Genomic DNA, 26,393 nt, shown 5'->3' with positions numbered 1-26,393 from the left:
TATTATTGTTGTTGCCATCTCCATCACCACCACCACTAATAGCAAACTCAATTTGCCAAGTGCCAATCCTTATACAGCCAAAACTGTACTATCAGCCAAACCAAATTGATTTACTGTATTATCTGTTTATTAACTGTTGCAACCTTCTTATAAAGTTTTGTTCTTCTAAATTTGTGAAAAAGCTTAAAATTAGTCCAGTCTCTCTGGTAGTGCCACAGTTTTTATCAGTGCTACCATCCTAAATCTTGCAGTTGTCCTTGATAATTACCTAAAAACATAATTTTACCAGTTCTGCAGATCAAGCCACACTTAAGAAGACCACAGACTCAGGTAGCTGGTTTATCCTCATATTACCATATATATTCGACTATAAGTTGACCTCATGTATACGTCGAAGGGAAGCTTTGGGGCCAAAATTATGGATTTTGATATGACTCATGCATAAGTCGAGAGTAAAACTTAGGGGCATATAGCAAAGGATCTAAAGGATGAAGCAAAGCAAAACAATGTCAAAGAACTTTAAAAATTCCAGCAGACATAGCTCTTTGTGCTCACTCTTAAGGCTGGATGGATGAAAGAGTAGAGTGATCAGTGCTTCCAGAACAGATTATACTGGTTCCTTTTTTTAAATAAGAGTTAAGATACAGTACTTACATTGACCCATGGATAAGTCGACTCAGTTTTTTTGGGTCAATTTTTTGACCTAAATTTCTAGAATTATACATGAGTAATTCAAATGCACTCTAACTATGAATTTTTCACATTTATCTCAAAGGATCAGACATGGTTTCTATTAGTGTAAAATATGAATGCAAACAGAAGTCTATTTCTTCACCACCATTGCCCTATACACACACAGAGAGAGAGAGAGAGAGAGAGAGAGAGTAGAGTACTGTTGCCATAGTTGCAATTCAGCAGACTGTTTGGTTTACCATCTAGTGACAGTATGCAATGAACCCAGCTTTACTCAAGTAGTGTGAGACATCTATGGTTGCTTCTTGTTGCACCTCCATTTCACAAAAAGCACACATTTTTCCTCATGCACATGCAGGCCCATGTACAGCTCGGGATGAAGAGCAACAGAAATAAGGCTTTGTCTAACCGGAAAATAACTACATATTTTGCTATACTATAGCCTTAATTGATTTCAAATACTTGCAATTTTATCTACAATATTCAAGAAAACTTGTTCAGACTCTTCTTGTATCTAGAACTCTGTATGCTATACGGCTTCTTCACAGCCACTATAGAAATGATAAGCAGTGTGTGTGTAGCATGTGCATGCAGCTGCCTTAGAAGTCTACGGATGCATCTATAGCCATGGAAATAATGCAGTTTGACAGTGCTTTAAGTCCCATGTCTCCATTTTACAGACTCCTGGGATTTATAGCTTTGTGAAGTGCCAGCACTCTGACAGAGAAGGCTAAAGACCTTGTAAATCTACAAATTCTAGGATTTCATTTTGTCCTCTTTCCATCAACCACACCTACCTGGAAAAGATCCACCACACAGCCGAAATTGAAAAAGAGGTTACTTCTATTTTCACTTACTTGTAATTTTCAAGGATTTAGAATTGGGGAGGTTCTACCTCTCAGTTTGGGGAGCAATTTGTGGCAATAGATACAGGTTTGAGGGCCATTTTTTTTAATTCCAAGACATTTGGTGTTGTGGGGAGGATTCAGACAGGCTGATCATGGGCTTGGGAGGACACAAAAATGCCCTTGGGACCATATGGAACCCCCATGCTGCAATTTTGCCTGCTCTGTCCTAGATGGATTGGGACTGTATCAAGCTGGAACAAGAAGTAACATTACAAAATGTATATTCTTCTGTAGTATGAATTGCACCATTTATAAATTGTACACTTTGTAAATGCCTTAATTTTACTTTTTCAAAAAATTCCCGAAAGAATGAAATCTGATTTAAGAATACAAGCCAGAGAAGAAAATAAGAGCTAGGTCAGAGACGGGCCCTCAAATGTTGCTGGGTTGTAACTCTCTTGATCCCTCACCATTCTGACTAGTGATAAATGGATCTGCAGTCCAGCAACATCTGGAGGGTTGCATACAGCCCAATCCAGGCTGTGCTAGACGGTAAATTTAAACAAGGGAGCAAATATTAGTATGGCAGAAAGACAGGAAGAAATACAGTTCATTTGATTTTCACACCACAGATCACTGATAAAACTATTCAGCCCAATTCCATTTTTTGTTGTTGTTATTGTCTTTCACTACACATGTACATATTTTTTCTGAAGGTCTGAAACCTGATTTAGCCACAACAATAGCAACACTCAGTTCCAGTTTTGGTACTGGACTCCATACCTGAGCAAAGAACTCAAGACTAAGAGAGCCCTGACTCTTAACAATCTGAAGATTACCAGCAATACAATTGTAAATCATGCCACCCTCTGCTTTTATGCTATTTTAGATTACAAGTTTAAATTGCAATGGTGAAGATACCATAGTCTTATTATGAGCTTTCAGAATTCACTATTTTCCTTGTGCAATGCATCTGGAATGTTTCCCCAGACTTATTATTTACTAATTTACATCTCCAAATTCATACTTCTGTGTGTATGCATGTTTGTGACATATTTAAAGTGTGGAATTCTATTTAATTGGTTATGCTGGCTAGATCTAAAAGGAGATATACTGCAATATCTGTAGTACTAGAAGCTGCCCACTCTAATATACAACATCCACCAAATTATAAGAAACAAGGACACTGACATGTGGTGTTAGTGATCCTTTCAGCATGAAGACAGTAATATCAAGGAAAGCCCAAACAAAAGCAGCAAGAAAGAATCAAATGCAGATTTGACAAAACATAAGCTGGGAAAGGGCCAACATAGTAGAAATATGTGTGAAATTGTGTGGTGCGTTTTAATATTGTAACAGTTCAATTCTACTTTAAAGCTTACTGTTTGTATGTTTAAATTGTATTGTATTTAAATTGTGAGCCACTTTGAGTCACAATTTATTTATAAATATAACAACAACAAATTTCTCATTCAATTTATAATGTAAAAAAACGATGAAGGTTTATTTCTCTAGCTACATGACACAGGTACACAAAGACACTTGCAGAATCTAAGTGTATCCAACTCTTTTAGGACACACATGCATTTCATTTTCTAGTTTGAGACATGACTGAGAATTGGAGGAAAACTCCCTTGACATACAACTGCTCTGAAAGAAACTATATGGCAATTGCTGTGTTCCATACTTATCCTTCAAGACAAAGCCAGCAAATGACATTGCAAACTGCCAGGCTGTAATACTAATTTCCAGCTGCCCTCCAAATGTTGGAATGCAATTCCTATCAGCCCTACCCAGCACAGTCAATGGTGAGGGAAGACAGGAACTACAGTTCAAGAGGATGGAACAAGCTTGTTTACTGCAGCACCAAAGATTAGCACAAGAGCAATGGAGTCAACCTACAGGAAAAGAGATTCCGCCTAAACTTTAAGAACAACTTCCTGATGGTAAAAGCTGTTTGATAGTGAAATACACTGCCTCGGGGAGTGGTGGAGTGTCCTTCTTTGTAGGTTTTTAAAGAGATGCTGGATAGCCATCTGTCAAGAGTGTTTTGATTGTGTCTTCCTGCATGATAGCAGGTTGGACTGGACAATTCTCTTCCAATTCTATGATGCTATGACTCTAACATGTGGAAAACTATAAATTGTCCACAATGGGTAAAAAACGTACAGATCTGATCTTTTAATCTGGAGGATTTTAAAAGTCTTTTTGTAATACCTGGAAGGAATATATGTTAGAAGAATCTCAATCATTATGAATCAGATGTACCACACTCACTAGTATAAGTATGTTTTACAGAGGTATTCGTTAGCTCATGAACTTCTGTTATAAGTGACTTGCATATCTGCAATGAAAAGTAAATATAACACTATATCTTGTGTATTTTCCAGTACTGAATAAAGAACCACAGCTGTTTGTTTAGTTAACAAAAGGCTGGCCTGCCCTTCACAACACAGCAGTCAATGCCTGACTCCTGATCACACAGGGGAATCCTTCCTTCCTGATCAGACTAAAAAAGATTAATTGCCTTGAAAAAGTTTACATAAGTGCATTTAAATGAGCAGAGGAAAGGCATGTGTTGCATGGTAAACATCTCCAGTAAAGCACTACTGATTCAATCTGTGTGAAAAGAAGTAAAAAAAATAACAACAACAAAAACAAATTGGTTTTATTGTTGTTATTTAATTTCATTTTCTGCCACTTCCATTTATTTGGTACATCAGTCACGTATGTATTGGGTGGGGGGTGGGGAAAAACCCCAAAGCATTCCAGATTCGCAGTGAAAACAGGAGGTAAGAAATCCATCAGCAGGCCTTTTGGAAGCACACACACCACAGAAAGATTGTGCAGATTGTCAAACATTCCCTGGCACTGATTAATGTGAAAATCAATGTGGGCCTTCTCTCAGGAGTAAAGGAAGCAGGATAAGGCTCATTGCTCTTAAGCAGAGTAAATGGTTTTCTAGATCCTGAGATAATGTTTGGAAAATTAGGCATTATTTTCAAGCCTTCTCTGTTTTCAGATCAGAAAAAGAAAACAAAATATAGAAGAGACTCGACATTTATCAGAATATACAGCTTTGCTCCTATAACTTAGATAAGAAAAAAAAATCTTACTATAGCACCATCTGTTTCCTGAAAAATTGCTTAGTTCCTACAGAAAGTGGATAGAGTTTATTTTCTTTCTGGTGAAGAGAGGTGCCCATAACATATAAATGGGTATTAAGCTTTGTGAAGACGATGCTAAGACAAGTAGGAACTCTCTTTAAACTGATGTTTAATACTAACTGCTGTTGTTTTGTATGTAAGCAAACAGAATCTCCACAGGGAAACAGAATGCAGCATGCCAATTAGCTCCAGATTTGCCCCAATAAGCATTCTTTGTTTATAATTTAATAAAGATTACATATATTATTATAATGTGATGGTACACTGCATATGTCATATTGCACAAACCCTCTCTGTGTGTGTATATGAGCATGCACATACCTTCAAGTTACCCATCAAGTTACCCATCAAGCAACCCCATGTATTTCATAGCATTCTTTTAGGGAAGAAATACTCAGAGGTGGTTTTGCCAGTTCCTTCCTCTGAAACGCAGTCTATGCCACCAGGTATTTGTTGGCAGTCTCACATCTAAAGTACTAACTAGGGCTGACCTTGCTTATCTTTCAAGATCAGATGGAATCTGGTGCCTTTAGGATGCTGCACAAATTATGAGACATATAATATTGGTCGATATTTTGTACCCATTCTGTGATTCCCTTGCCTAATTTTATCACCAGAACATATACAAAAGGGTCTTGCCCTATTTGTTATTAAAGCCATAATTTTACTTCAGGTTCAGCCAAGAAAAGAGCAAAAGGGCTCTTTGCTCATTGTTCTTCTTTCTTAGATGTCCGTTCTTTACTCCCCAGGAACAGGAAAGGACCTGTGCAATATGACAGCAACTGAGATTCTTATGTGGGTCACAGAATGGAGGAGGAGGCTTCCTGTCCCTTAAGACATACAGCTACCCAAAGGCAAAATTCTGACCTCAAATATTTCTAAGTCTCACTGGCACCTCAAGGCAGAACCAGATATTTATTATTCAACTATGGCAGCAATTCTTAGCTTGAGTCATGCCATGGAAATAGTTATTAATTTTATCAGTTAGCTTTGACTGGCCAAATTTATTTCTAGAAGTAGATTTTGAGTCCTCTGCACAGATCATTAAAGAGGACACTGATAAAGCTACATGTAAAATAAAATCTCCACATAAACATGAACAAATATTAGTTCAGTAAACTCTTCAAAATGCCAACATTGCTATCCCTCTTTAGTAATTTTAGGAATGTCAGAAAGAAATATGTTACAACCAAAAAGGTTCTTGACTAGAGCAATGCTACTCAAAGTGTTACTCAAGAGACCATTGACTGCTAGTCCCTGTTGAGGTTCCAAGAAAGAAAGAAATGTAACCAATGGACATAAATATGGTATTGCCCCATGCCATATTTTCTTGACCCATTTCAAACTGGCTTCCAGACGGGCTATGGAGTTGAGACTGCCATGGTTGCCTTAGTCGATGATCTCCGTCTGGGCATGGACAGGGGAAGCGTGTCCCCTGCTTTTGGACATCTCAGTGGCTTTCGATACCATTGACCATGGTATCCTTCTGGAACGCCTGAGGGAGTTAGGTATCGGGGGCACTGCGCTCCAGTGGTTCCGTTCCTACCTCTCGGGTAGATTCCAGATGGTGCAGCTGGGGGACATTTGCTCCAATAAGAGGGAACTTACATCTGGTGTCCCTCAAGGAGCTATTTTGTCCCCCATGCTATTTAACATTTACATGAAACCGCTCGGAGAGATCATCCGGAGACACGGGGTGCGGTGTTATCAGTATACTGATGACACCCAGATTTGCTTCTCTGTGTCCCCGACTGATGCAGTGACTAGGGATGGCATCTCTCCTCTAAATGCCTGCTTGGAGTCGGTAATGGGCTGGATGAGGGAAAACAAACTCAGCCTGAATCCAGAGAAAACGGAAGTACTAGTGATAGGTTCCCCAGGCCCGGGTAGTGAAATTTGTCCACCTGTCCTGAATGGGGTCACGCTCCCCCTGAAGGACTCAGTTTGCAGCTTGAGAGTGCTTCTGGACTCATCGCTCCAACTGACATCTCAGGTGGATGCGACGGTCAGAAGCGCTTGTTATCAGATTCAGCTGATACGCTGCAACCCTACCTGGATCGAAGGGACCTTGAAACTGTAGTACACGCTCTGGTAACCTCTCGATTGGATTTCTGTAATGCGCTCTACATGGGGCAACCTTTGTACCAAACCCGGAAGCTTCAATTAGTGCAGAACATGGCTGCGAGATTGGTCGCTGGATGTTCCAGGGCAGACCATATAACACCTATCTTGAAAGATCTCCATTGGCTGCCTATTCGCTTCCAGGCCTAATACAAGGTGTTGGTAATTACCTATAAAGCCCTAAATGGTTTGGGCCCAGGGCACTTGGAGGACCGCCTCTCCCCATATAATCCGCCCCGCACACTCAGGTCAGCCGGGAAGAATCTGCTGAAGGTCCCAACTGCGCAATATGTGGCGACCTCGCAAAGGGCCTTTTCCATCTCGGCCCCAAAAATGTGGAACAACCTTCCCAACGAGCTCCATTCCACCACCTCCCTGGACCTTTTCAGAAAGAACCTTAAGACCTTTTTCTTTCACCAAGCTTTCCCCCCATGAGATGTGATATTATGCCCTCTCCCTCTATTGTGTAACGATTTTCGCAATGTTTTTGGATCAATTCAACCAAGCTGGCTGTGTAATAGCTTTTAATGTGATATTTTTTTACATTGTTTTTATCGATATGTATGTATTTTTATGTTGAAATTTTAATCTGTATGCCGCTTTGATCATGGCGGAAAAGCGGGATAAAAATAAAATCTATTATTAAAATCTATTATATGTCTGGAGGAGGGGTTACCAGTTCCCCCAGGACATATAACATCAGGTGTATTGATCTATAGAATCTAAGTACTATAGATATTATAAAGTCTATTGTGCCACGTATTTGCTTTTGAATGCAAAATTAAAATATTTTATATCTGGTTTGGACACTCCATTACAGTATAGTGACCACTTACAGATGACCAGAAAACAGGACAAAAGAAAGCATGGCTCTGCCTAAAATTTGCACATGATACACTAATTTCTTTCTAGTCATGTTCGACTAGATAGTTTATATGTATGAATGCAAATTTCCTCCACAATGAATTTAGGAAGGTACCAACTTTTAGTACCCAATTTCTCCAGGTATTTTAGCCGGTTCTCCCAGGAGTTCACATCACATTTTGACCCCTTTATTCTGCTAACTCTATCTTTCTCAAGATGTATGCAAATGAAATCTGCAGAAAACTACTAATGTGTTCATTTTAACAAAATATGTGTTGTTTGGCAGACTACATATTGTACATATTTGTTTGTCTGCAAGCCACCTTGAGTCTGTGCAAAGAGAAAGACAGAATACAAATTAAATATATAAATAAAACAAAATCATCCCAACATTTTTAGATGCCTGATTACAAAGTCTGTAGATTTCACTTGCAATGCAGACTATCATTTAGAGATATAAGTTAAACATTAATATTCTTCAGGATAGGAATAAATCTACATCATTTCAAGAAGAAAAGAAAACTGAACAAATACAGCAGCTGTGAAAAAGCATGTGTGGAGAAACAATTCCTTCTAAAATACACTTAATAAAGCCAAGAGATTCTGTTTTGCTTGATGGGAAGTGCACTATTTCAATTAATGTTTATTGTGCTAATTTCCAAACCTATGCTCAGCTATGCACATGCACACCTCTCCCACTAGATGTCATAGAGTCCACTGTGTGCATATTCACTTCACCTCACTTGTATCGGTTTATATCCAAGAAGCAGAACTTGATGTGTTCATGTTATTTTCAATTAAAAACTCAGTATCTTTCTAGGAGACATCTGCAATTGGTATTCATTTGTGATTGCTGTTCAGGGCTGGGAATACAGGGTGTATCCACACTGCGGAAATAAAGTAGTTTGGCACCACTTTAACTGTCACAACTTTCCTATGGAATCCTGAGATTTGTAGTTTGGTGAGGTACTAGAGCTCGCTGACATACCAGGCTGAATTCCTCACCAAACTACATATCCCAGGATCCCACAGGAAAGAGTCACGACAATTTAAGTGGTGTCTAACTGCTTTATTTCTGCAGTGTGGATACATCCTCAGCCCACGTGCATGAATAATAAAACTGATGTGATAACTGTTAGGTTGTAAACAAGTCCAACTCATTTAAAGCTGCAATCCTAGGTACTGTATTTTCCGGCGTATAAGACAACTAGGTGTATAAGACGACCCCCAACTTTTCCAGTTAAAATATAGAGTTTGGGATATACTCGCTGTATAAGACTACCCCTCTTCCAATGCACACCAAATAAAAATCTAAAAAACATAAGATTTGATTTCAATATGGTAATTTTAATTCAAATGCTTATGACATGCAGGTACTTAGCAGGAAAACTTATTGTATACAAAGCCTGCTTGAATTGGTCAGCTCTCCCTGCCTGTCCAGCTCTCCCTGTCTCCAAGACTATCAAAGCGGTATTGCAAACACGGCTCTTTTTTCCATACCCCAGGCGTCCCGGACAACTGCAGCTTGCTCCGCCCTTCAGTTACATAAACGGCAACTGCAGATTCTCCAGTCCGGCTCGGAAGTTTCAGCACCTGCCCTATAAGATGACACCCGGCATATAAGATGACCCCCGACTTTTGAGAAGATTTTCCTGGGTTAAAAAGTAGTCTTATACGCCAGAAAATACAGTATTTTATCACTGGGAGTGAGTTGGCTTGGACTGGTAAATGCATATTCATGTGTGTCTTCCAAAATCCCTAAAAGTTTAAAAGCCAGGAAGAAGTGTACAAAATCTATGCAAGCTTTTGAAATCTTCCAGTCACTTCATCAGGCAAGATGGAATGGGGAAAACTGAATTATAGCTGAAAATCGTGTTATATTTATCACCAATCAAAACATATATGCAAATTAATGCAGTCTGCATTCACACAAAATTGGGAAAGACTATGGTTGCCACTGATAAGTCTCTATGCAACAAGGAGATACTGTACCCACTAGAAGCATTTAATTTGATTTAATTGCCTAGCAGATTTTTAAAACGATTTAAGAATTATGTTTGCTGGTGGGCTAAAGTTATGTCTTTCTGAAAGCACTTAAAACAATTTCCTCCTCTAATTCCTATTGGTGTGTTGTCTGACCCTGCCCTGATAGAGTATAACTGCTCTCTTTAGCCCGCTGACATCAGCAGAGTCTGTGTGATCAATCACTGCTGATGGTCTCTTGAGACTGAAACAGCTAAGGGTGCTGAGATGTTGTCTGTGAATGATAATTTAAAGAGCCTGGTGCCTCATTTCTAAAGCCACAATTTACCATGACAAACAGACAACAAGCATTGTTACTACTACTAATATTTATAGTGGTGTTTTATATAATGCTGCATTTACTTTTCTGCAAACTGCAAACAGTGTACCAGAAAACTCCCTACAACTCAAGGTATTTATGCCTAGATATGAAACATAAATTTTATAGTTACATAAATCATAATTTTAAAAACTCAAGGAAATATATAAGAAAAAAAGAAAAAATGTGAGGGTAGAGCAGGAAACGGAAAAAGAGGGAGAACAGAATTAAATAAAAGTTTAGCACAAAGAGCACATATAAATATGAATACATTTTTTTAAAATCTCACTTAAAAAACTTCTTCATATTATGAAGCTTCACTCTGCCAACTAATAGGCGTATAACCCCTTCATTCTCACAGTATCTGTTCATATACAAGAATACATAGGACAGAATCAGTGATACATGCAAAGCCAGGCTTGCTGCTGAACATAAAGAAAACAAAAATAATGACCACAGAAGATCTACATAAATTTAACTTAAATAATGAGCAAATCAAAATAGTTATATATTTCCCATACATTGGATCAAAAGTGATCAGAAAGGGGACTAGATTAGGAATGGGAAGGGAAATGATGAAAGAGCTAGAGTAAAGATATACAACTGAGCACTGAAGTTAAAATTGTCCAAGCCTTTATATTCCCCATTACCATATACAAATGTGAGAGCTGGATAATGAAGAAAGAGGATAAGAATAAAATCCACTCATTTGTGATGTGGTGCTAGAGGATACTGTGGATGGCCAAAAATACAAACAAATGGGTCCTTGAACAGATGAGGCCTGAAGTCTATCTCAACGCCACAATGATTAAATTGAGGCTGTCATACTTTTGCCACATTATGAGAAGGCATGAATCACTGGAAAAGACAATAATGCTAAGAAAGGTTGAAAGCAGCAGAAACAGAAGAAGACTGCATGCCAGAAGGATAGACTCAATCAGGGTGATCATGGACCTGAATCTGCAGAACCTAAGCAGAGCAGTGAAGGATAGGGGAGCTTGGAGATGTCTCATACACAGGATCACCATGTGTTGAGGTTGACTAAAGGGCAGCTAACAGCACCGTAGCTTATAAGTCACTGATACATGTTATAATATGTATATTACATACCCAAGCATTTCTCAGATTTGACATCGCAAGAGTTCTTTTGCAGTATTAGGTATAATAAAAGAGATTTAAGAAGGCTTTAAACTGATTATACAGGGGAGGGAGATGGTATTCCAGAGGGCAGGGGGCACTGAGTACTGGGGACATACCCTGAGTGAAACAGGAGAAACTAGGCCCTTGTACAAGAATCACTAGTACAAAAACCCACCAATGGGTGGGGGGGAATGGAAGCTGCTACATTAATGCATAGAGCATGAAAAACAAACAAGACAAACCTGAACTCTTTAAACAGGAAGACAAATATGATTTGGTAGGCATCAATGTAACCTAATTGGGTGAGTCTCATAATTGGAACATAGGAATAGCTGTCTGACAGTGGAATAGAATGCCTGGAGAGTGGTGAGCTCTCCTTCTTTGTGGTTGTCGTGAACTCAACTCTGACTTACGGTGACCCCAGGAATGAGAGACCTCCAAGTCACCCTATCATCAACAACCCTATTCAAATCTTGCATACTCAGGGCTGTGGCTTCTTTGATTGAGTCTATCCATCTGTAATGCAGTTTTCCTCTTTTCTTACTGTCTCTACCTAATCAAGCATTCTAGTAAGTCATTCTAGTGCATCATGTCTTCTCATCATATGACCAAAGTACAACACTATCAGTTTAGTCATCTTGGCTCCTAGGGAGAGTTCAGGCTTGATTTACTCTAGGGTTCATTTATTTGTCATTTTAGCAGTCCATAGTATCCACACAACTCTTCTCCAGCACCACATTTCAAGTGAGCTGATTTTCTTCCTATCAGCTTTCTTCACTTTAGAGAGCAATGGAGCTAGATGGATAAAAGGTTTAATTCAATACAAAGAGCTTCCTACAAAACATGTGGATGTAAAAAAAACATTGAGCCGAAAATATCAGGCTCATGAATATATCACAGACATTCACATTTCATTAAATACATATATGAATGCATATACAGACATATAATGATACACATACACACACAACTATAGTATAACTATATTTTCTTGGGTAGTATACAAATAAATTAGAAATGTAACATCCTGATAAAATGAAACAGTTAAGATAAAACAGCAGAGAAAAAACAGGAAAATGAACAAATGATGGGAAAAGGGACTGCAAAGATGTAAAACCAACACATATTTCTAAGATGTGTAGGAAAATAAAAATGTCTTCAATGGTGCTAAAAAGATCAAGTGTTAGTGCCAGAAGAGCCTTTTTAAAGGGAGCATACAGTTCCACACTATCAGGTCCTACTCTGGACTAGCATAGCTGTATTATTTGTTCATCTGAATTTTATCTGAATTCTAAGCCTTGAGATATTCAATACACAAGTCTGGAAGTACGTACACAGACATGGCCTGCATATGTTTAGTATATCATGCTTTTTACATAAATATTTTTTATTTTTAAATTAAAAATGCCTTTCTCTGAATTTTTTTATACAAAGTAGATTTAATGAAGACTACTAATTGCAACAGCATTAAACTTTATGAAAGCCATAGGTGACTCCACTGTACCATTCATTATCAACACTATCGGGGGGTGGGGGTGGGGGTGTTATGTCTAAAGACTTATAGATTTTTTTATTGCATAATGGAATACGGAATAAATCTTGTTTATACACAACTGGAATTCAGACATTGCTGCTATCAATGAATTGTTATGTCAAATTTATTGGAAAAACAAATAAAAACTATAACAACAGTAATACCACTTTCTAAGTTGAACTTAACTATTTTCAGGTAATAATATATAAAAATTATCTGATGTACAGTATTTTCAGTGCATTCAAATGAGTGTACATATATCAATATGATATTATCCTATGTAAAAGCAATCTATTGTACATAATACGATAAAACCAATAGAGCATCTGTTGTACATAAAGTTTGTTTAGGAGGAAAACAGGAAATCCACACATTCTGTCATTCCCTCTCTCTCAATTTCTTTCTGCCCTCCCCCCCACATCCCACCCTACCTACATATTATTTTTGGTCCTGAAATCTCATGTAATAGGAATATACTGACCTGACAACCTTATCAAAAATACATAGGCCTTACCCAGCAGGGAGAAAACATTTGTAATGTACTCTGAAATTATTAGAATACTTCCCTACAAGCTTCAGGCCTTGAATTTGATTTATGCATAATCCATAATTGCCTGATTAACACAAAACTGGGACATTTGTACATTTTTCCCCCAAAACTATGATACCAATTACAGGTTCGGTTAAGTAAATATTACCATGTACATTATTTACTTGGCTTCTTCTGTTTGGAATATGTTTTATATCATGCATCTTTTAGCAATAAATAAAATAAATCAACTGTCTTCCTCTTTAAAAAGTTGAAATTTTGTACACATACAGGCCAAGATATACTAACTTATAAGTCTGAATCGGGGAAAGAAGTACATCTCTTCCTCAAAATGGGGAACAAATAAATGGGGAGATTAAACTCCCTCATTACTAGAATAATTTCACGTAAGACATTTCCCACTTATAAACAATTTATATTTAGGACCTATAATTTGCCTTAACCCAAAGCGCAGAACAGGCCAAGAAGAGTTACATGTTTAATACAGCAGTGAGCTGTGGCAGTCTGTTGGCCCATTTATACATTGGAATCAGGAAAGAGCTTCCAAAATACAAGCTTCATATTGCAGTAACACATTACTGCCTGTTAACAGAAAAAGCAGGCTAATATCAAGGCTGTAAATTTTATTTCAAGAAAAAAATATAGCATTATTGTTGTCTTCTGCAAAAGAGTTCTGGAGAAAGTGAAACAGAAGCTTCAGTTCTGTAGGAGGCAAGCTTGGACCAATCTGAGAGTAAGTCCAATAAATATTTCAACCGTGACTCATCTAAGCCAGAGGCAACCGCTTATGAGTCATCTAGTCTGTCCCTTGGAGTCACTGCAAGACTGATCTCTTCATTTCTAAACCAATGACTTTATAGGTTTGTAAATAGAACAGAACTCCCATGGCACCACCTGACCTCTCAAAGATTCTTGTTTGTACATACAACTCTTTATGGTGAAAGGAGTTAGAGACAAAACCTAGGTGTATTTAAATTCAAACTTTACAGCCCAAGAACTGCATTAACACTAAGCATACAAATCACTACATTTTGGGTGAACAGTAAGTAGTAGCTCTATCATAGATGTACACTTCTAAGATCAATCAAGGGCTGTATCTCTATCAAAATTACTGTTGTCTACCAATGCTTAGAATAATCAGAATATAGGAATAATTCTTTGAAATGTCAAAAAATTGCATAAAACCTAATTTAGTCTGTTCATTCTATTAATTTTTAAAATTTTCTAGTAAAGTCCAACAATCTATCAGTGGAAAATAAATAAATGAGAGAAAAATCCACAAAGAAAAGATTTTTAAAAAACTTAAACACACTAAAAACTCCCTAAATTGGCTTAAATGATTTTTATTATTGTTATTCTCTATTTTTATGCTATATTCTAATTAGGGAACTCTTTGCACTTGACTTATTCATTATCCTTTCAGCTTCCAGTATGGTAGAAAAGGTTTCCTGTAGCACTCATTAGGTTCAACACTACAGTTCAGCATCATTTAGATAAAAAATAAAATCTACATTGTAAGTTTTTAAATATATAATTTTGACAAATATCAGTAAGCTTTTAATTAATAATAATAATTTGTTTTATTTATATACCGCTATTCCAAAGATCATAGCGGTGAACAGCAAGTAAGCTAATTAGCAAGTAAGCTAATTTGCCCCCAACAGTCTGGGTACTCATTTTAGCGACCTCCTCGGAAGGATGCAAGCCTGAGTCGAGCTTGGGCCCTTTTTCTGGTCTTGAACTCGCAACCTTGTGGTTTCGAGTGAATGGCTGCAGTACAGGCATTTACCCACTGCGCCACCAGGGCTCCTTATGACTATATCAGTATGTCTTTTTTATAAAAATGAAAGAAAAAGACAATAATGTTTGAGAATGGCTGCTAGTTGTATAAATCAAGGTAGCTCAGTTCAGTGAGTTCAAGCTGTCATAGTTCTCACATACGAACTCACAGCATCCTTACTTATGTGGAAGCAACAGCTCCAGAAAAATAAGCACACACTGAGGGCTTTATTTATGTGAGCGAGAAGCCCACTTATGTAGCAGCATCAGTGTGACAAGGTGCATGGCATATAATAGTGGAGGCAAGAGATTCAATTAATTGGACATTTTTTAATAGAATATTTTTAAAATAACCTTTTCTAGATTTCTCAGAAGATCTGCATACATAAAGAAAAGAAGAATACAGTACAGGAAGAAAAGAGAGGAAGAATTCTACTGACATTAGAAAATTTACTCTGAACCTGATATATAAAAAGCATTTCTATTTTCTATTTAGGTCTTGAATCTTCTTATTAATGCATACAGGAATAGATAAAATAATAAATGTGAAACTATTCTTTACCCCAACCCATCCTTTAATGGCACATAAATCAAATTCCAAACTGCCTATTGGACTGCAAAACAAGGAAACTGCTTTCAATATTTTTCTTCTAAAGCAGTACCACACATGAGATGTACCACAAACACAAAAACATCTAGATTCAGTTTTGCAGTATCTTTGTACATTTCTATTCCTAGTTTCTAGAGTGATTAGTTCATTTATGGATTGAGATTTCTGTCAGCAAGTGCTAATATTAAACTTCACTATAGCTGAGTAAATTGCGAAACATAACTAACTTTTTTGCCAAACTTATTTTGTTTTGCTCACAATCCATATCTAAAGATATACATCTGGATGATTGGTGTGCATGCACCCTTCATACTGTATTCATGAAATGTTGCTGTAATAAGCCTTATATAGGAAATGATAGCCTTTTATGCTGGCTAATTACATCAGCCACCAATATATGCTGTTCGCTAATTTAGCAACATTTGTGTCTTTATATAACATGAATTCTCCTCTCAAGAATACATGCACTGTGGCTAATTCATCACAGAATCTATAGTATACCAACCAAATAATACTAGTGGTTACAAAGAAAGCAATAGGAAAACACATCAGACTCCAGATATTTTGGTCAATTGTACCTGAAATTGTTTAGCAGGATAATTTTTCTTTGGTCCAGACTCTGCTTTCCACGCCTATGAAATCCACTGGGTTGGATTCACCAACTTTCCTCCAAATTCATTTTCTAAAAGACAAAATATATGTATAAAATAAATTTTCATGTAACAAAAATAAGTGCATTTTATGATTTCTTAACATAAATTAATACACCATCAATTACTGTACATTGGGTTGGATCCCATGGGACACAAGTGTAAATTCAGTTCTGGATTTCATTATTTGTGCTGGTCTAACATGAGGTCAGAACTATCTACTTTATAAATGAAAGACAACATTCATATTCAAACTATTGAAAAGCTACATCTGCAGATATAGTATCTGCAAATACCAAACTGGGATAAATGAAAAGGCTTGAATATTTATGTCTGAAAAGTCTGAATATCTTGTACCATGAATCCTGCTAATTTCAATCAGATTTTCTGTCAAATGTAGGTAGGATGACAGCTGAAGGTTATTCTTCTGTCTTTTTACTAGACAATCACCTACAGAGAGTATAAAATTTAAATACCATTCTTACAAATTATGATACAATTGATATTCTTAGTCTGTAGTCTCCAAATGTGACAGAAAAATGAAAGAGAATCAGGGGGTCTTGCATAGAACCAGTAGCATTCTTCTTGGCACATCTGCCTGATAAAGCTTCGTCAAGGGAGGCATGTGGGACCACAGCTCAGGTTCACAAGAAGTCCTATCATTAGGCAAAGTGAATAAATTGCCTTAGGCAGCCTATCCTAAGATGCAGCAGTAACAACTCACCAACCCTTCCCATCGATTGAAGGATAGTGCAGTGCAAGTGACATGGTCTGTCTTCCATCCTCTCAATTAGACTTTTGCCACTGAATACAATGGAGGACATTCTCTGGCACTCATGAAAAAATTTGACTGACAATCCACACCATTTCTTGACACAGAATAGGAAGTGGAGGTGCATATCACTATAAACATCTTGAAAGGAAGGACATTCCTCATTTACTGCCATAGCAGGGATAGGCAGAGTGAGGCTCTCCCATCGGCCCTTGCCAGCATAGCCAATTTATAGTCTTGAAGTGGGGTTCAATAACATTCAGAGGGCTGCACTTTTCCCCATACCCCGCAGCAATAGTTCAATTTTCCTAAGTTCAGGGAAAACTTCTCACCTTCATGTATATAACATGGGACACTGGTATGACATCAGATTGAGTACCTCATCATTCCAGTCTTTTGTGAACTAGATACCTGTTCAACACACATCCTATTCTTATAGCTGCAATTTCCAGGGAGAAAATACTTTTCTTCCATTAGTGAGCCTCTTATTGAGAAGCCCCAATAAGTTTCTAAGGAAACCTAATGTTCCTCTGAATATAGTTTTAAGAGAAATAATTTGCTTTACAGGGATATTCAGTGTAAAATTTACCTACTATACAGCTATGACATTAATTTGATGCTGTTACTCCATCTTTGGGATAAATGCCAACAGTAATTAACTATTTCATTTTAAATGGTAAACTATAATGAAATTCTGCTGAAGATTACATTGCACACAGTAGTATTAAAAATCCCAAACATCTGGGATAAGGGCTTGGGAAGCGTTGCTAAAACTAGAGCAGGTGATCCATTAAAAGCTTTGGTTTTTAGTATGGTGCTCCAAATTCAAATATACTAATTAAAACAGAGTATATAGCAATAAGAGAAGACATGTTAATGGGGCTGCAGTGGAGTATGTCAGGAAACTGAAGAGACCCTTAGGGGCTCACCAGGCTATTTATGATCAGCTGAATTCAGTAGTATTACCATAAATCCTCTAAAAGATACTGTACCATGCTTATATATTACTTTGTGAAAGAACCAATCTAAATGTGAAAGAGTTGGGACTTAAGATGATGACAACTTCCCTGTTTAATATTCTATATCTCCACAATATCATAAGATAAAAACACTGAATATTTAAGAATACAGTAACAAGTATGATTTGATAGATTTCTAATAAAAATAAGCATACACACACACACACACACACACACACGCAAACATAAGTACACATACACAAAACTCAATTGGGAAATGTTCTCCATCCTCACAAATTCAAAGAGACTTATCATGGAAGACTTGGTGGCATACGTGTTACTTCTGTTCTTACACAATAATGGAATGGGGCCCTTAGAAACTCCCAAATCCTCAGGTTTCACTTGGGGTTTTGTATGAATTCCATGGATATATACAGTGGTCCCTTCTTCTACGCAGGGGATCCGTTCCTGACTCCCCCACATAAAAGAAATTCCACGTATGCTTGAACCCCATTAGAAGTAATGGGGCTCATGCTTGTGGTGGTGCGGCAGCGTGTGCACACCATGGGCGTGTGCACCATTAGTCCTTCCAGCACGCAGCACCACTTCTTCTGTTGCTGTTTTCAGCATATGCTGAAAGCAGTGTATAATGTGCCCATGTATGATGCCGGTGCACAGTACTTTGTGACACTAAACCAGAAGACTGACACATTTTTTTTATCTTTTCAGTATATACTACACTCATTTATTGCCATATATTAGTCTGTTTAAAACAATCTGGCTTATTATGGCCCAGGAGCTTTTAGGCAAATAGTGACCCCTTGGCTTTCTCACATAAAACCTCAGTTATACCACAATAGATTGAATATCAGTGATTTTATCATCATGCTGAAAATTCACATAAAGTCAATTACATACAAACTCACATATCCAAAACAGTAAATGTGCCATGGAATCTCTGCAAAGCTGTTCAGATGCCTTTCTTTTCCACAAGCTTGTTTACACAATAAATATATGTTTATCATGGAAAACTTCTGACTGAGTGTTAGTTTATGCTATGAATTAATTTCCTTATACTGTGGTTCTTCTGCTTCAGCACCAAGGCTAGTGACTGTAACCATAGCAGTGCAAAGGCAACCCCCCAATGAGATGCATTATTCATCACCACTGACAACTCAAGCAGAAAGCAGACGACTCAACTTTGACTTCTGCAGCAAAATTTAACATATGACTTTTCTCTCCCTTGCTCCCACTCAGGCATAAACATGAGCTATGTGTTTCTAAAGAGTCTTTTTCCTTTACTTTTAAGGCAAAATATTCGCCTATTCCTGCGGCAAACAGAGAAATTCTGAACAGATCAGTGCTACAAATTTAAATAGATATACTCTCCATTTGCAAAAGAAATGAAAAGAATTATTTCTTTTTAAGATCTCTGTTTAAAGGGAGCATTGCTAACCCCAACTATAACTAAACAGAACTAAGAGTCTGTCCTCCACATCGATATGAAACTAATATTAGTATAATGTAAGAATATTAGTATAATGTAATATTAATATAATGTAAGAACACATGTCTTTTGAGGCAAAAATAACCAAAGAGTCCTATGATATCTTAAGTCTAAGACATTTATTATAGCATGGGGGATAGTCTACAGAAACTATTATAATAAGCATGTTAATCTTTAACAAGTGCCAGATTCTTTGTTGCACTTACTATTAGTAAAGGTTCTTGTACAAGGATTATATCAATACGTATTATCCACCAATGCATTTTCTAAAAATAGTATCCAAAGCACATTTCTTTGCCATACTGATGTGGGGAAAATATTTCAGTGATCTCCCAAAAATGTTGAAATAGCACACATAATGCAACTATAATATCACATACAACTGCCAATCTCTGCATCAGTAGCAGAGCAGAACACAGCATTTATTCAGTAGTCACGTGTTTCCTCATTTCTTCCACCAAAACACAAGAGCAAGAGTATGCAAGTACTCTCATGCAAGTGTATGGTACAATCTAGTGCCCAAAGAGTTGTTTTGTTGCAGAATCTACAATTACCCTACAATTTAGGCACTCTACAACTTGCTATGTGCCTTCAAAGTGGTTTCTGACTTATGGAATCCCTGAGGTCAACTAATCACAGGGATTATCTGGGGCTGAGAGTGTGTGACTCGCTCAATGTCAGCCAGTGGGAACTGAACTCTGGTCTCCAAAGTTATATTCAAACCACTACACCACACTTGTAAACATTGTCCCCAAGTATCACCCCTAGTCATGTATATGTGAGTGTGGGTGGCTGGGTGTGTATTCCTCTGACAAACACCAACAACTCTACTGTTGTTGTTTTCATGACAGTATGTTTTTTGTCCCAACCAAAGTAACGTATTGGAATTGAAATATCTCATGTTGTTCTTTGCTGAACCATGATGCTAGGAATGAGAAGTGAAATGCTGGCCCCACTGAGAGAGACACAGGAGTTCTCATTGGGATTAGAAGATACAAGACATATAAATAAAATCCAACCACTAATCCTAATAATAAGCACAGTGCTAACCCAGCTGCAAACCCTTAAGTAGCAGAGGATCAGGAAAAAAAATCCACAACTCACTTCTGGTCCAAAACACACTACAGAAATTATCCAATTTGATGTGAAGTCGTAGGCTGTTGTCTGCTGGGAATCCCCCTGACCCTGAGTGGTTTTCATTTACCCTTGCTGGAACTTGATTTTGGTGTTTTTTTCAGGACTAGTAACAAAACTTTGTTTACTTTAACGGTTTCTTTTTCCTATTGAAGTGGTGCAAATGTTGATGGATTTCAATGGCTTCCCTGTGCATTCTGACCTGAAAGTTGTTGGCATGGTCCAGACTTTCAGTGTTTTCAAACAGCATTTTATGCCCAGGATGGTTTATAACATGTTCTGCTACTGCTGATTTTTCTGGCTGAGCCAGTCTGCAGTGTCTCTTGTGTTCCTTGATTCGTGTTTGAATGCTGCATTTGGTGGTCCCCATGGAGACTTGTCCACAGCTGCACAGTACGTGGTAAACGCCTGCGGCTGGGAGAATGTCTCTCTTGTCCTTCACTGAGTGCAGCATTTGCTGGATTTTCTTGGTCAGTTTGTAGATGATCATTTTGAGGTTGTGTTTCATCACCAGTTTCCCCATTCTCTCTGTGACTCTTTCGATGTATGGTAAAATACCTTCCCTTTGGGCAGTTGTTTGTCTTCACTTCTGTGGGTTTTTATGGGTCTGGCAGCCCTTCTGATGTCTGAGCTGGAGTAACCATTAGCCTGTAGAGCCCAGTCCAGGTGCTGCAATTCATTTTCCAGGAAGTGGGGTTTATAGAGCCTCTTTGCCCAGTCTACCAGTATTTTTATTTTGCTTCTTTTTTGTCCTGGGTAATGGTTGGGGTTCATGTGTAGGTATCTGTGTGCGTAGGTTTTTTGCATATTATGTGATCGAAACATTGGTTTGGTTTGCGGATGATCAGGACATCCAAGAATGGCAATGTTCCTTTTCTTTTTCCATCATGAATTGGATGTTCAGATGGATGTTGTTCAGATGGTTCAGAAACACAGGCAGATCTTCTTCTCCATGGCTCCAAATGGTGAAAGTGTCATCCACATATCGGAACCATGTTGTGAGCTTTTTTGATGCTGTTTCCAGGGCTTGCTTTTCAAAGTGTTCTGTTCCATGTTAAAGTGTTCTATCACAAAGCTGAGAAGGCTTCCCATGGCTACACCATCTCTCTGCTTGTAGAATCAATTGGAAGTAGATTTGGTGAGACAATGTTTGAACAGGGATGTGATGTCTTCAGGAAAAAATTATCAGATGAATGCCATAGGGGATCATCACTCGAGGCACTTACCATGCTGGAATAGTTGCTCAAATGCTACAGAAGCACAGAGGTGGGATAGCCAGTCGCACTTCTGAAGCATCATTGAGACGTCCCGCTCTTCTCCTGTCGATGAAATGTTCACAGAGCAGCCATTTTTGTATTAACGGAAGTTCCAATAATATAAGTTCCCATTATTACAGAAATGGCTGCTCTGTGAACGATTCGTCAATGGGAGAAAAGCGAGATGCGCTTCAGTGATGTTTCAGAAGCGTGACCGGCTATCCCACCTCCGCGCTTCTGAAATGTTTAGGCAATGATTCCAGCACGGTAAGTGCCTCGTTTGTGGTTCAGGAGAAGTCCTCAAATGACTGGAGGACCCAGTCATTACAGCATCACATTGTTCAGTGCTGGGTGGTTTGCGGTTCTAACCTCCTTCTGCTTTATAGATTAAAAGAAAGCAAATGGGAAGGCCTTGCCAGGACTGGAGATATGGAATGTGTTTTTGGGGGGAAGGGGGGAGTTGATTTGTTTGCTCAACAGGAGGCCATCAACCAGCATGGCCCTTTCAGAATGCCACAAAAACAGGTGTTGTCCCCCTTCCCAGTTGGCTTGTACTGAAGAGACTGGAATCTTTCTCGGTATTAAGTAGGGAGGAAAAAGTTGCAAAATTTTACAGTTTTCCTTTGATTTTTATTTTCTTGTTCTATATTATTATTATTATTATTATTATTATTATTATTATTTGGTTGCAATGAACCCCTTTGCTCTCTTTTACTTTGTTTATTGTTCACACAGTGCTGGATACCTCAGTAAGTAAGTAAAAGGTTTGCCTCACCACCACTCACCATTTCATCCTTTCTTGGCTTCTCCCTCCCCACTCCCTTTTGCTATCCAACAAAACCCTCTGCTTAAGTGAGTCACATGCTCTGGGGAGTTTGGTAAGATTGGAATTATTATCTTGCAGCCAAAAGATTCAGCTAGATAAACTCATGACCTTCTTATATTTACTCAGACGTAGGCCCTATTGAACTGAATGATGTCTTCTCCTAAGTATACGGCTAGGATTGTTGTATCCATTTCTAAGAAGACATTTTCTCTTAGGTCAATACAGCTGGTACCAAGAGATTTTAAGGCTTCAGTACAGAGGACCAGCCAGGCCAAGTTAACATAGAAGAAGTTTGGTGTTGCTTTAATAACCATGTATTCACCACCTCCTGGGCTATTTCACTTCCTTCCTGAAACTTGCTGCAAAAATGTTATGTCATATAAAACAGAGATAGACAATAAAATAAATGAGTGCAAATACCACTTTAGTTCATTAACTTTATGGAAGAAAGTTAAACAAATAGTCTGTTAGAAAGTTGATCTTTTAAAATGAAGATGTCACCAAACTGAATTTGGGACCCCGGGATCCTTCATGCTAAATTTATGCTCTGTTAATGATCTTTGCAAACTATGCTTCTAGATTAATAGTAAAAATGCAGAGGGGTTGCAGTCATTCAGCTGTGTAAAAGAAAAAGTTCTGCATATCTTTTGAGTCCATCAAAACATTTCTGATTCTCTACTCTTGATTCACCGAATGATCTTTGTAGCCAACCATGTATCACTGCACTTCCATTGGATCAGTATTTTCTAGCTCAAATAAACATAACTCCTTACTGACCTTTAACAATACTCTTTAATCAACAAGGGGTTCAGAGGGGTGGGTGAACAGTGTACATGTGTACCAAGATGAAGTTCAGGGATAAAACATAATCAAACTGGTTGTAAGATGCAATCCCACTCTTTGAGACAGCCTTTTCCAAACTGAAATTTACAAACCTATTGGACTCTCGCCATGATAACAGTCATTTTTGCAGTCTTTGTTATCCATCTTGGGGGTGGGGGGTGGAAAATCCAGGTTGGTGGAAGAAACTTTGAAACCAAAAAAGGACCATTTCTCATGGAGTCAATAACACAATGTGCCCCAGGAGTCAATGGTGACAGGTTCCATGCTATGCCCCGTAAATATCATGGCTTGTTTTGCAAGCTAGCATTTAAAGGTTAATCTAATTAATGGAATAGATTCCAGTCCTGGAAACAAACCCCAGCAGATACCAAGGGCTCACTGTAAATAAATTTATCACCACTAAGGTTTGCCATTCTGGTAAGATGGTGGGATCCAGCAGTGAAAGAGAGTGATTCATCCTCCCCACTGCAATCTTAAAACTCCCCCTGAACACTCTTAAAACTGACTCTTGGGAGGATGGAAATCCTCCAGAGCCAGCTTTTATACTGCACAGGGAGCTGAAGGCAAGGAGCAAATGGATGAAAATTCTACTGCAACCATCAGCAAAATATTACATTTACCCCTTTGGCAAGTACCTAAAACCTGTCCTATTAAGTAGAGGCTGGTGTCACACAGTGTTGGTCTTGGAAAGAATTGTGATGGAACTGCCCCCTCTCCGAGTGATTTGGCTGCCACTTGGAGGAAGCAACATGTGAATGTATTGGTTAGCATGCAGGAGCTTTGGAGCGTAGAGGTGACCTCCCTAAACTTCAAAAAGCAGGAGATTAGCTGCTGACAATATGAGCTCCTCCACACACTCAAGAGTGGAAGTTCCATTATTACTGCAGATCTATAATTTGGGTACTTTATCACAACTTTGGTGGTATGGAATGGAGAAAGATCTGGTATGTTAAGGGTATGAAGTCCTATGGGCACATCATTTTTGTTGGGGATTTTAGGATTACAGGTGAATAAAGTCGTCTGCATCTTGGGAGTTGCTGACCTGCCTTAAATCCAGGTGGCAAGGATGACACACAGTGGCTTTGCACCCACAAGGATTCCAATACTGCCATTTCATGGTTCCTCAGAAGATGGGATGGAGCTAAAGTGGTGGTCTTTGTTTATCCAAACCACATAATATGTGTTGTTCTGTCAGGGAGTGGCCTCCTTTGCCTATGTCAGCACCTCTCTGCTTGACCTGGAAACTGTAACTGCATGTAATTAAACTATTTTGCAATAAATCTACATCTTACCAAATGTGAAAGGCAACATCCATAATTCACATCTTTAATGTGAAAAACTAACCTAAGAAAGCATTTTTCCTAGAAAAAGGCTATTTAATATCTTTTTTTTAAATTATGTGCACCATCTTAAATTAGGTTAAGCCTTTAACCATTTTTCGCGTTCCATTATTGGATTTCTTGCCATTAGCCCCAATCTTCCATAGCATCCCCCAATTTTACTTCCTTAAAAATAAAGCCAAGTTCTCATATTACTTCCTCAATAAGCTTTGTACTTTTGCTTGAGTTGGTCTCGTGGCACTCTAGTAATCCTGAATAAATAAATAAATAAATAAATAAATAAATTTTCATAAGGTAAATGGAGCCCATGGCAAGTTCCATATTACTTTGGAAGCAGGTGTGGGTAGATTGTGGAAACTCATATAAGAGTTCTCATGTGCAATTGGCTCAACAAGACTCTTTTCTCCAAGTATTCCCACAACACTGTGGGATCCAGTCAAGGGAGAACTACAAGCATTCTGCTCTGGTAACACGTAAATGTCTACGAGGGACTTCTGTACGGAGACAATAGCCTATACAATCCTCTTCTGGCTCTTTTATTCCTTTGAATTCTCTATGATAAATCCCATGATGCACAGCAGAAAAAACAGTCCTATGAAATAGTGGCATGCTATTCAAAATGTTATGGAGACCGTAGGTGAAGGTTTATTCTCTTTTTCATATACTGTATTTGATGACAAACCTGCCTCTCTTTCTGCATAAAATCTTCCATGTTTATTTCCAAAATTCTTAAATAACAATAGAAAGCCTGCAGAACGTTATGGATATCCTTTTCTGGAAAAGGTTCTGCAAATATATTTATACAGTGGAACCTCGCCATACGCGGGGGATCCGTTCCGGATCCCGCCGCGTATGGCGATTTCCACCTATGCTCGAGCCCCATTGTAAACAATGGGGCTCGTGCATGGCAGTGCAGAGGTGCGCAGGGCGCAACGGGCGCGCGCGCCCGTTCAACTGAATGGGACACGCCGCCCCTTCCACCCCGCGTGCACCCCGCGCGCGCCCCGTGGCTTGAGCGCATACGCTCAAAGTCGCGTAAAAAAGTCCGCGTATGCGGAGGCCCCACTGTATATATAAATCCCAAAAAAACTGATGCATTGTGTTACACTAAAGGGATATGACATACAGGCTTTCATCTTATATACATAATATCATAGACACTTACATGATTATGTGCTTTTCCAGTGCTAACTGTACATTATCTAGGCACTGCCAAAAAAGTACCCACAAGCTTTTCTTTCAAATGCACTGTATTGAGACTGGAATATTCTTATCCCAGCAGCAGCAACAGCAATATGAAGAAACTTCTGCAATCCCAGGAGAAAGAGAGAGAGTGGAAGTCCTTTCATTGTAGAAAGGGAACAAAAAAGGAGTTTCAAATGACTTTTGGGTGGCACTCTATAGACAAGAGTCCCTAAGATAAGCATGCACACTGGGGGGAATATACCATGGCTTTTTT

The 26,393-nt window shown here is 38.4% G+C and overlaps 1 protein-coding gene across 1 annotated transcript in view; it reads right to left on the bottom strand.

Annotated features, from left to right (window-relative positions):
* The window catches only part of MYT1L (myelin transcription factor 1 like), a 409,399-nt gene that overhangs the window by 263,356 nt on the left and 119,650 nt on the right, over positions 1–26,393 (bottom strand). Inside the window, 1 exon segment of the mRNA XM_042477632.1 lies at positions 16,226–16,329. The gene's annotated coding sequence lies outside the window, so the exon portion shown is untranslated.

This window comes from Sceloporus undulatus, chromosome 1 (assembly GCF_019175285.1).
Source record: "Sceloporus undulatus isolate JIND9_A2432 ecotype Alabama chromosome 1, SceUnd_v1.1, whole genome shotgun sequence".
Lineage (NCBI taxonomy): Eukaryota > Metazoa > Chordata > Lepidosauria > Squamata > Phrynosomatidae > Sceloporus > Sceloporus undulatus.
This window is presented reverse-complemented; position numbering and strand designations above follow the sequence as displayed.